The sequence below is a fragment of the Tasmannia lanceolata genome, unplaced genomic scaffold (assembly GCF_043159265.1).
Source record: "Tasmannia lanceolata isolate RefF3 unplaced genomic scaffold, GAP_Taslan_0.1 ptg000012l, whole genome shotgun sequence".
Classification (NCBI taxonomy): Eukaryota; Viridiplantae; Streptophyta; class Magnoliopsida; order Canellales; family Winteraceae; genus Tasmannia; species Tasmannia lanceolata.
Window position 1 is genome coordinate 1009368 of NW_027518689.1, and position 10335 is coordinate 1019702.

Below are 10335 nucleotides of genomic sequence, written 5' to 3' on the forward strand. Positions count from 1 at the left end.
GAGGCAATCAGTCTAAAAAAAAAAAATCATCATTCGAAATCAATCAATTCTCAGCAATATCACTGTCCTTCCAAGGCTCTTCGTGGTTTGTCAGGCAGGCACATCATGGACCCTTGCTCCCGGAATGGCTCTTCGTGATCTGTCCTTTAGGATATATCATGGACCCGCTCTCCATGCTCATTTCATTCATCTCCATTACTTGTTATTCTTGTTGGGCTCTTCGTGGCTTATTGTCATGGACCCCAAATTTCATTCTAGGCTCTTCATGGTTTCTTGCCATGGACCTTAGATTCATTGCGTGGCTCTTCACGGTTTGTTGCCGTGGACCCTCGATTACTTCTTGGCTCTTCATGGTCTACCATTCAGGTATACTACGGACCCATGCTCCCCGATTGGCTCTTCGTGATATGTCCTTCCAGAAATATCATGGACCCACTATTCATAGTCATTCCATTCATATCTTTTACATGTCATTTGTTTCTGCATGTTGGGCTCTTCATGGCTTATTGTCATGGACCCCAAATTCAATGTTTGGCTCTTCACGGAGTATTGCCGTGGACCCTTGATTCCTTTCTGCTGGGCTCTTCATGGTTTCTTGCCATGGACCTTAGATTCATTGCGTGGCTCTTCACGGTTTGTTGTCGTGGACCCTCGATTACTTCTTGGCTCTTCATGGTCTACCATTCAGGTATACTACGGACCCATGCTCCCCGATTGGCTCTTCGTGATATGTCCTTCCAGAAATATCATGGACCCACTATTCATAGTCATTCCATTCATATCTTTTACATGTCATTTGTTTCTGCATGTTGGGCTCTTCATGGCTTATTGTCATGGACCCCAAATTCAATGTTTGGCTCTTCACGGAGTATTGCCGTGGACCCTTGATTCCTTTCTGCTGGGCTCTTCATGGTTTCTTGCCATGGACCTTAGATTCATTGCGTGGCTCTTCACGGTTTGTTGCCGTGGACCCTCGATTACTTCTTGGCTCTTCATGGTCTACCATTCAGGTATACTATGGACCCATGCTCCCCGATTGGCTCTTCGTGATATGTCCTTCCAGAAATATCATGGACCCACTATTCATAGTCATTCCATTCATATCTTTTACATATCATTTGTTTCTGCATGTTGGGCTCTTCATGGCTTATTGTCATGGACCCCAAATTCAATGTTTGGCTCTTCACGGAGTATTGCCGTGGACCCTAAATTCCTTTCTGCTGGGCTCTTCATGGTTTCTTGCCATGGACCCTAGATTCATTGCGTGGCTCTTCACGGCTGGTCACCGTGGACCCTCGATTACTTCTTGGCTCTTCATAGCTTATGGCTATGAACCCTTGATTCTCAGTTTTTCTAATCCATTAATCACTCAATATCTTTCTTGCAAGGTTCTTCGTGGCTTATTACCACGGACCCCGGATTATGACTTGGCTCTTCGCGGTTTGTTGCCGTGGACCCTCGATTTCTAGTTTCCTAAAAATAAAAAAAATATAAATAAATTTCGTTCCGCGAGGCTCTTCGTGGCTTACTACCATGGACCCTCGATTCCCGTTTGCTTGGCTCTTCACGGTTCACCACCGTGGACCCTCATTTTCTGCAAGGCTCTTCATGGCTTATTACCATGGACCCCTGATCAAAATTTTCATTCAACTGTTGTTCTTCCTTGTCTAATTTGGTGAAAAGCTGGACAACAACTCTCTCTAGTTATTTTGTTGTCAAGTCATGGTCCGTCGTTCCACAGTGTGCCGTCACCCAAGTGTGGAGTCAGGAATACCTGTGTGACCGATGTGTTACTCGAGTGTGACCGATGTGTTACTCGAGTTATTTCTCTGGTGGGAGGCTATCTCACCAATATGTTTTGAATGCTGAGTTATGTGTCCAGCATTTCACCAAATTAATATTAAGTCATGTTGAATGTGAAATTTTAAAACGAAAGTCTCTCTGAGAGCATCTTTGAGAGCATCAAGCCAATAATCAAAATCCTTTTCATTCAAAACCCCTGAGGCATCCCTTCCCTCCAATTCGAGTGAGACCCCTGAGACATCTGTTCCCTCCACGAGTTCAATCTTTGTAAAATAAATTTTGGGCCAGTCAAAATGTGTTGTCTGTTCAGCTTTGACATTCGCGCGACAAGCACACTCTGCCAAAGAGGGGCATCTGTAGACACCCCATTTTGACAGGGCCCTAAACCCGCGTATTCGAATGGAATTAATCCGAGCAAAAGAGAATGTGGGGCCCACTTGTGTGGGACCCGTTTGTGTGGGGCCCGCTAATGTGGGATCCGCTTGTATTCAAATAGAGAATAAGGACATCATCATTTTCTTTTGATTTTTAAAACGGGCGTAATGATTATGTTTTTTGTTTTCTTTTGGTATCCTATGCATGTAATGATTTTTTTATTTTATTTTTTTTGAAAAATTAAGAAAATGGGGGGGACATGAGGGGGACAACCACTCTCATTTTTCTCTCCCCCTCATGATGACTCATGATGGTTTTCTTCTCTCTCGCGAAGAAAAACCAGAAAAAAAAGAAAAGAAAAGGACAGTAGAAGAAAAACCAGAGGGGAGAGAGAGAGAGAGATCTGCAGAGGGGAGGGGGAGAGAGAGAGAGATCACCAGAGGGGAGAGAGAGAGAGAGAGAGAGAGGGAGAGAAAGAGAGAGAGAGAGAGTCTTCTCCTCCGGCAACCCAGCCGGAATCCGGCGAGGCCAAACCCATTTCCGACCGACCATCCACCGATCACCACCACCATCATCCGACCCTCCATCCACCACAGACCACCACCTCTTCTCCTCCGGCAACCCAACCGGATTCCGGCCACCTTCTCCGGCATCCTCCCAACCAACCACCGGAGCTCCACCGGCATCCACATCTCCTCCACCCCACCTCCAGCGGGCCCCACCACCAGCGGGTCCCACATCAGCGGGTCCTACATCAGCGGGTCCCACATCAGCGGGCCCCACACAAGCACGACTCTGTCAATACCTTCCTGGATCTCTTGTTCCTCCTATAGCTGGCGTAAGTTCAATTTTTTTATTTTATAATTATTCATTCTTTGCACTACACGGGTCCCACATCAGTAGGTCCCACATCAGCGGGTCCCACATCAGCGGGTCCCACAGCGGGTCCCACATCAGTGGGTCCCACAACGGGTCCCAGCGGGTCCCACAGCGGGTCCCACATCAGCGGGTCCCACAGCGGGTCCCACAGCGGGTCCCAGATCAGTAGGTCCCACAGAGGGTCCCACAACAGCGGGTCCCACAGCGGGTCCCACAACAGCGGGTCCCACAGCGGGTCCCACATCAGTGGGTCCCACAGCGGGTCCCACATCGGCGGGTCCCACATCGGCGGGTCCCACAGCAGGTCACTCATCAGCGGGTCCCACAACAGCGGGTCCCACATCAGCGGGTCCTACTATGAATAGTAGTTTTGAATAGTACTTATAAATAGTAATTATGAATAGTAGTTTTGAATAGTACCTATAAATAGTAATTATGAATAGTATTTTTGAATAGTAATCTTGTATAGTAATTATAAATAGTAATTATAACAGTCTTCAGCACAGGAGTCAGTCCTTCAGTCAGTCCAGGAATTTTTCCTGTCATCATAGGGGTTAGGATTCTGTCCATCCTCCCATCAAGTTGTGATCTTTACCCGCTCCTGCAAGGTATAGGATGCTGTCCAACCCTTGCCGAGTTATTTTCCTGTTCGTTCCCCCCGCAAAGTATAGGATGATGTCCAACCTTTGCGGGATTCCAGAAGTCTCCCTACCCTTATGATGATAGGATTTTATTCTCTGGTGTCAAAAAACAATAAAAACATTTCAAAAATACTTGAAAACAACAAAAACATTCCAAAAAACACTTGAAAATTCAAAAACATCTAAAAAACAATTCAAAATCCAAAAACATTTTAAAAATCAAAATTTCAAAAAATCTTGAGTCATGTGCAGAGTAGTTAGGAATTCTAGTCCGAACTACGTTGGCTTGATCCCTTTCAACAGGGTACGTAGTGCAGCTTGGGGTCCACATCCCAGGTCCAGCCAAACCTTTAAAAATAAACATTTCAAATATTCCAAAAAAATACAAAAAAACTTCAAAACCTTTTCAAAAAAAGATCTTCCCCTAGAGTTAGGAGTCTGTCCTAGATATTTAGGGTGTTTTAGAGTTAGGAGTCGGTCCTGATTTGTATTGATGTGGTGTGTCCTGTCGTGTGAGTGTCCCTAGAGTTAGGAGGCCTCAAGTCGATCGGTTAGACATTTAGTCGAACCGATGGCTAGACTAGGAAGCATATAGTCAACCCATGGTTTTCCTTAGAATGCACAGCCTAGATACACATAGGATATAGGGCCCACCTGCATTAGCTTAAGGCTAATCAACTTGCATTAGTTAGGACATATAGAGTCCTAAAAATTACAATCCACTTGAATTTAAGCAATCGCACAAAAAGCTTTAAAAATCAGTCGAGTCTAGTGGATCGAGTCTAGGATAGCGGTCCTAGAGTTTTAGGCATCGTAGTTTAGAATAGGGCACCGAACTACGTTGGCTCTGATTCTTCCCGAGGCCGGGATACGTAGTGCAGCTAGGATGGATGGCCATCCTGGTCCGAGTCAAGTATTGCATTAGAGTCTAGGGTTTGTCGTGTCGGGTCATGTGTCGAGTCGTGTTGTGTTGTGTGTTTTGCTGTGTTTTCTTATTTTTATGTACAGATCCTATACCTTTAGCTGTAGCATGCATGTGTTTGCCCACCAGAACTTAGACACCAATCAGGCATGTCACTCATAACCTAGCTATTCTTAGGCGACATATCTTTCATTTCTTTTATGTGTGTTTCTTATTCATCTCCGAGACGTGCATGATTAGCTAGACGTTATCTCGGGGATATTCGTTCCCATTTCGCATGATTTTCGCCCAAAACTCTTCAAAATTAATAATAAATGGCATAAGAGACCAGGTGCTAGCACTTGGGCGAATTGGGGGCGCCTAATCCCTTCCCCATTCGTCATCAGGCACGAACCCTATTTTATATCTCTGGTTATCCGTTGCAACAGAGCACAGCATGGGATCCAGGGCCCACTTCCTTGGATGGCGACTCTTCTTTGTTTAAGATACGCCTCGAATCTGGGCTAGTCCCCGAATCGAGAGGTATCTCACTTTACATCGCCGCTCATGCTGTGAGGGGCACTCTTTCGAGAGTTCCTTGGTGGGGCTCTCCTTCACGTGGACGATCTAGAGAGACTCGCGCGGGGGCCCGTCCTCCACGCCCGTCCCGGATCTGGTTCCACAGATCCAAACCGTCCATTAATGGGCCACAACCTAAATAGTTTGTGCCCCAAAAATTGTTTCCATAGGTTGAACCTAACCCTCTGATCTATAGAGGGTTAGGATCAGAGGGTTAATTAATGGGCCACAGCCTAAATAGTTTGTGCCCCAAAAATTGTTTCCATAGGTTGAACCTAACCCTCTGATCTACAGAGGGTTAGGATCGATACTCTAACATTCCGATCGGAGGGTTAGGATCAACCTATGGAAATGATTTTTGGGGCACAACCTATTTAGGCTGTGGCCCATCTAATGGACGGTTTGGATGATCCTATGGTGCAGAACATACCGTACTTTTAATAAAGTGAGTAGACCTGGCAAAAAGTGACCCGCACCCGCGGGTCCACCCGGCCCGCCCGCAAATTTGCGGGTGTGGGTCTCTAACTAGTGACCCGTTTGAAGTGGACCCGCGGGTCCACCTGGCCCGTCAAAAATGGGCCGGGCCGGGTAAACCCGCGGGTGCCCGTAGCATAAAAAAAAAACAAAAAATGAAAATTTTAAATTAGACTTTAGGTTTTAACTTTTAAGCCCTTTTAGAGACCAAGTCACCAAACCCTCGTTGCAACTCCATCTCTCTGCTGTTGTCTCTTGCAAAGGTTTTAAGCCCTTTTAGAGACCAAACCCTTGTTCGAGGAATCGAGCACGACAGCACGCCCTTAATCTGCTGTTGACTGTTGTCTCTTGCAAAATTGAGCTCTATCTCTCTCTCTCTCTCTCTCTCTCCTAGTCTCCTTCTCTTTCTTTAAGAATTCCATCTCATTCCATCTCATTCGCCCTTAATCTCCTTCCAATGTCTGTAATTTGTTAGGTGCTTTTGAAGGCTTCATTTCCTCCTCTACCTATCTGTTTTTTTGTAATCTGTCGCAAACCCTAAATCTAATTTGTCTATATTTTTACGGGACTTTGGGTATTAGGCTTTCAATGTCCTGTAATTTTACCCTAATCTAAACCATGACGTGATGCCGTTGTTCGGTTGTTGCATTATGCAACCCTAGTCAAAACCCTGATCAACAAAAGACTCGGAATCCCCTATCCTGCTAATAAAACTCGAAAAATTCTTGCCCAGCATAAGCAGAGCAATAGGGGCATAGGGCTAGGAATCAATTTTTCTCTATAAACAATATTTCATTCGTTCTTCAAAAATTCAAGTGTGGCCCGAATTGGTACCAATATGAATAAAAAAACCCTCCCTTATCACTGATTACTGATAGGTTCGGGTCATTGATTAACTATCATACAGTTGAATATTTTAAAGATTATTGTTCATTTATTTTTCTACCAACCATTCTTTACATTGTTCCTTGTTCACTTTGATAACACTTCTTGGTGTCAAATACTTTTTCTCAACAGCAGTCTGTAGTGAGAAAGTTATTATCTCACTGTCCCTCTCTATTCGTCGCAACGGAAGTGACAGGTATAGCTTCCTAGTTCTTTCATTTTTTTTTCCAATTTCTTACAGTATTACTGCGTGTGTATAAGAGGACTTTTATTATTGGTTTCTATATGTGATTTCTGTTTATAAATTTCTAATAGGATATTCAATTTCAATGGAATCTGTGAACAAGAATCCCACTGTTGGTGTGGCCAATTTGTCCAATGATGATGATGATAGCCATTTGTTGCTTAATAATTTGTCTAACAGTGAAAATCCTCCGGCTAGTGAAACTCTTTCAAATAAAAAAGCAACTATTTGGGATGATTATGAGAAATATAAGGATTCTTCTGGAAAAGAAAGGGCAAAATGTAAGTGGTGCAAAGTTGTATCTTATGCCATAGGGAGTAATAGTCATGATACCACAAATTTGAGGAAACATCTCACTAAATGTGCAAAATACAAGCATATGAGCATGGATGTAGACCAAATGCTATTTGATCAAGGGATGAAATTGCGTAAGTTAAAAATTTGTCAAGAGACTTACCGTGAGAAAATGGCTATTTCCATAATGAAGCATAACTACTCATTCTTAATGGTTGAACATGAAGGTACAAGAGATGTTCATACTTATTTGAATTTAGATGTCAAACCATATTCTAGGAACACGGCGAAAGCTGATTGTTTGAAAATATATAAGAGGGAAAAAGAAAAGCTTAAGCTTGCTTTGGGTAAAGTTGATGGGAGGATTTGCTTTACTTCGGATGTATGGTCATCAATTACACAAGATGGGTATATTTGTCTTACGGCGCACTTTGTTGATGAGGATTGGCGTTTGCATAGTAAAATTCTTAATTTTTATCACATTCCTCCTCCACACACTGGTTTCCTTTTGTCGGAGAAAATTTTTCAATTCTTGAAGGAATGGGGAATTGAAAAAAAAGTATTTTCTCTTACATTAGATAATGCTTCTACTTGTGATAATCTACAAGACATATTAAAGAATCAACTTCGTATTCAAAATTCTTTGTTATGTGGTGGTGAGTTTTTTCACGTGCGATGTTCGGCACATATCTTGAACCTCATTGTTCAAGATGGATTGAAAATTGCTAATGTTGCGATATAAAAGATTAGAGATAGTATCAGGTATGTCAAAGGATCAGAGGGTAGGTTGAGGAAGTTTGCAGATTGTTGTGCACAAGTTGGTATTGTGACCTCAATGGGTTTGCGCATGGATGTTCCCACTCGATGGAACTCTACTTTCTTCATGCTTGAATACGCCATCAAATTTCGTACTGCATTCGTCCATTATGATCTTGTTGAAATGGGTTATATTTATTGTCCATCGGAAGAGGAGTGGGAAAGAGGGGTGAAAATTGCCAAATTCTTGAAACCATTTGCGGAGATGACTAATCTTGTATCCGGTTCCGAGTACCCAACGGCAAACTTGTACTTTATATGTGTGTGGAGAATTCAGTTGCGTCTATTTGAGGAGATGATGTGTGAAGATGAAGTTATTAGTGATATGGCTCAAAATATGTACCCAAAGTTTGAGAAATATTGGGATTCTTATAGCATTATTCTAGCCATGGCGGTTGTTCTTGATCCTAGGTACAAGTTGAATTTGTGAGATTTTGCTATAATAAGATCGATTCACATACGGCGGAGGGAAAAGTGTCATTTCTCAAAGGGAAGTTATTTTCACTTTTTCAAGAATATGTTGATCAATATTCCACGCACGATAAAGATACCACTTCGGTTGGGACTAATGGCACTCATTCCTTCACCGATGATATTTGTGTAAGTTACATAATTCTTGTCGCATTACATTTTTTTTTTAAGTTTCAATTTTTTTTGTACTTGATATAAAAATTGCAATGATGTAGGAATATGACTATTATAGAAAACGACGAAATGTCAGCGAGAAGTCGGAATTAGACCTTTACTTGGAGGAGCCAGACTTTGATCCCAAAGAACATCAAGTTTTGGATATTTTAGAGTATTGGAGAAGCAATCGTAGTAGATATCCCATACTATGTAAGATGGCACGTGATATCATGAGCATACCAATAACCACTGTTGCTTCCGAGTCGGCTTTTAGCATTGGAGCTAAAGTCCTCACAAAATATCGAAGCACGCTTAGTCCGGATAATGCACAAGCTTTGATTTGCTCTCGAAATTGGTTATTTGGCTATGAAGTTCAAAGTAAGTTGTAACATTTAATTTATAACAACACAACATTTATTCATTTTATAATAATATTTACTTCATTATTTATATTTGTAAATGTAGGTGAAGGTCCGAGTGATGATCAACTAATGGTGAAATTTTTCGAAGATGGCACTTCGGAAACAAGAGACCCCTCAATTGTCGATGGAATGGAAGGGATATAGCAACTTCTTTCGCTTTGGTTGCATTTTGTTTGATGTTATCGTGCCTTTCCATAAACTTTGTTTTGTTTGTAAGATGTAGACCTATGCACAAGAGCTCTTCCACATGCATCTGGTGGTGTTGAAGCCTATTGTAGTGTTGGAGCTATTCCACATAAGAGCTCTCCCACATGCATCTTATTTTAGATTGGCCAATCAATTTTGAATTTTCAGGTTGCCTGTTAGCTGTTGTAGTGGACTTATGCATCTTATTTTAGATTGGCCAATCACTTTTGAATTTTCAGGTTGCCTGTTGTAGTGGAATTTTCAGGTTGCCTATTGTAGTAGACTTATGCATCTTATTTTAGATTGGCCAATCAATTTTGAATTTTCAAGTTGCCTGTTGTAGTGGAATTTTCAGGATGCCCGTTGTACTTGGAATAGACTGAAGGTATTTTCATATGCTATTCTATTTTCATTTTCATTAATGTGTTCTTTGATGTGTATTATATATTATCTTGAGTTACTGATGTTATTTCTATTTATTTACTTTCCAAACCCCCACCTTTTTGGGTTGCTTGACTTAAATGTAAATTTATGCACCATTCACATGCTTTAGGTATTAAAAGGGATCATCTTGAGATGAGTCAATAGCAAGAGAATCAGTTTTAGAGCATTGGCTTGGTGAGAAAATCGGTAACTGAATACTTCAGTGCCATATGCATGTCTCCTAACTCTCCTAAGTGGTACTCTGCCATTGCTCAGGTCAAAAGTCTTAGACCATCCACAGCCGTGATTTCTCATCCACTGTATATATTGTCTACATCACCAAGATTTTTGGGGGTGACACAGAACAATGAATTGAAAATTGGAAGGAGATGAAGTAGTTTAATATTTTGCATGTTTTGCAGAAGCTCTTTGAAGAATGGCAACAGGGAATGAGAAATAAGAGAAGTTCTCAGCTTTTATGGTGTTTGTCAAAGTTATCTAGAAAACTAGAACAACGGGACCTTGTCTTCATTGGAAACAAATTTTCTGATTTTGGTCTAATTTGTCACAGGCACTTTTATGGTGAAATGATGGACGAAATGTATTCTTCTACTAGCTTTTATGCTCTGCATATATCAATTACATCTTTTGTTCATGCAACAATTGCTTGTGTTCAATTAGTATTTATTGTAATATAACCTTAGTTTCTGTTAAGCCACCAGTGTAAGTGTAAGCAGGAGTTTTTATTTAGTGTAAGCCCATACCATACGGTGATCTAAACTGTCC